This window comes from Pleurodeles waltl, chromosome 1_1 (assembly GCF_031143425.1).
Source record: "Pleurodeles waltl isolate 20211129_DDA chromosome 1_1, aPleWal1.hap1.20221129, whole genome shotgun sequence".
In the NCBI taxonomy this organism is placed as follows: domain Eukaryota; kingdom Metazoa; phylum Chordata; class Amphibia; order Caudata; family Salamandridae; genus Pleurodeles; species Pleurodeles waltl.
Window position 1 is genome coordinate 624,657,429 of NC_090436.1, and position 2,460 is coordinate 624,659,888.

Consider the following 2,460-nt stretch of genomic DNA (forward strand, 5'->3'; position numbering starts at 1 on the left):
ATTTACCAGCCTTCACTTTGGAAATGTGACAATCCAGGGTAGTTGTAAGTGTTATGGGTTTCGCAGTGCTGTAGCCCTCACTATCAAGTCCCCAAAATATAGGAGTGCAGCAGGACCCCTTATCCAGGATTAGCACCAGGGGGGTCCAAAGCATACCTCTGTCCAGGCAACAGGTTTATGTCTAACACCCTGGGCAGAATAGCAGTGTGAGTCTACACCGCCACAGCAGTCACCCGAGGAGGATGAGCTCACTCCCTCTCGGAGTTGGGAGAGCAAGCAGTGCAGGCCAGTGTTCCGACACCACATAGACAGCTGAGAGCAATTGGGCGAGCTAAACCACAGAGTCATACTGGGTGTGCTTCTTCTTCTATACTGTGCATGCAAGGGAGGAGGATGTCTGGGACAGATCGGCCCCAGCCCAAGAGGTGCGCAGCTAGGGTGATGGGGCCTCTCAGTCAATATGTCTCACACATACAGTACCTTTACATGGGCAGATAGTACCTTGTGGGCAGTGATTACCCTAGATGGTCCCTTCGGATCTCACCCCAGGCACAGCTTAAGCTCTGGACTCCTAGGCACGCAGCAGATGATCTCCACACAGGCGCCAAGGCTGTACATGGGTGACCAATCCTCGTTCACCTCAACTGCGCCTCTGGTCACTGGTCAGCTCACTCAGAAATGGCCACTCCAGTCTCTGCTTCTTGTCCTTCAATTCTCGTCATGGGGTGGTAGAAAGTATCCCAGTGTTGCTGTTCTTGTGGCACATGGTTACACAGCAGTCCCTTTCTCCAGCTTCCGAGTCCCCGCAGCCCTCCATTGCCACACATGAGGCACAGCCAGCAGCGTAGGCCGCACCTACTCCTCTGTTCAATAGGATCGCATGCAGGGACTATCGGCATTGGTACATGAGCTTCCTGAGCCTGGTGACACAGAATAGCCTCTCATATTCTGTAACCGTGCCCTATGAGGTGGATAAGGGAGGATAATTTATGGCAGCGGGTCGGAGTTTGCATTTACACGTCCATCCTGACTGCCACCTTAGACACGCCCCTTTGTTCCTAGTACTTAAATCCCTCTATAGACAAATTCTGATTGAACTCCTTTGACCAGATCAGTTTGTTGGTAGTAATTAAGTTTTTTTTTAGCTGTTGTGAATGTTTTGGAAAATAGAAACCTGAGCGACTGGACCTGTTCTCACTCTGGAAATAGAGGAATTTATTTAGGAAATTCAGATGACTATTAAGAGGTGGAACCTCACCATTGTTCCACTGTGTGTAATTATATACTTCTCTTGGATAGATAGGTAAATCTATGTAATAGTGTGCATAATCATGAAAACAACGCATTTCTTTGTAATTCAATGCATTCAAATAAGGATTTTCAATGTCTACAGACCTCATGCATTTTACAATTTCAGTGTCCCAGTCATCTGAAATAGAACCAGGAATAATAAAATCATTCACTTTAACTTTTAAAGCATATGGCAATTACAATGTCTCAGTGGGTCCCATAACTTCATAACAAAACATTTCCCTGACTGCCTTCTGGCACAGGATAAATTGGGATGTTTGCAGTCTAGCGATCTCATTGAGCTTTGCATGAAGGGAGATGTGGTTGTAGCTCTCAACCCATGGGTTGTGGAACAGTTCTTTCATGGATGTAATGTTCATTCAGAAGTAGCTGAACAACAGTCAGAGTTATCAGCCACATGATGAAAACAACACTCCTGTAGCAATGCAAACATAGGATCTTTGTCTTGTCAGATACACAAGAAGAAATCAATGAGGTAGAATAACAGGGGAGTGTGTTGAAAAGTCACCTATGTGAAACTCAGATTCATTTTCATAGAATGTTGTTTCTTGAAAAGGCATCATATCAGATGATTCATGTGTGGTTTCATGGTAAACCATGTCATTGATTGCAATGTTTGCAACTGTAGTAATTGCAAGGTAAAATTCTTCAATGGAATTTGTTGCTTGATGTAAAACTGGAGCCACAGTACATTCAAGAATCCCCAGTTGGTGATGTTACTGTACTCCTCCAGGGTATTTCACTCAGAGTAGGGAGAGGCTGAGTGGTTCTACTCTGAATCTTTCTAGATGCCCAGGAAGGTCTGCTGCATAGAACTGTAAAGTGGTCAATGGACACCTGTCTATTTTCCTATGAACAAGACATGGAGACAGGACTACAGTTTGTTCATCTTTTACTCTAAGAACTGAAATGGGTGGTCTGTAGATGGCCCAAAGCTTATCATGGCTCTTTCTCAAACTAAATCACCTACATCAGGGACCTACCCATCAGCAGCTGGTGACACTGTCTCTTTACCAGTGGCAGTTTCAGAATGCTTCAAATTAGATAGCTTGTCTATAAACTACTGGAAGCTATGTAAGGCATTTAAACACTGGCCCAGGTCAAACTGCTTTTCTTCCACCACCTTCCAAGAATTACCTAGTTCAGCTA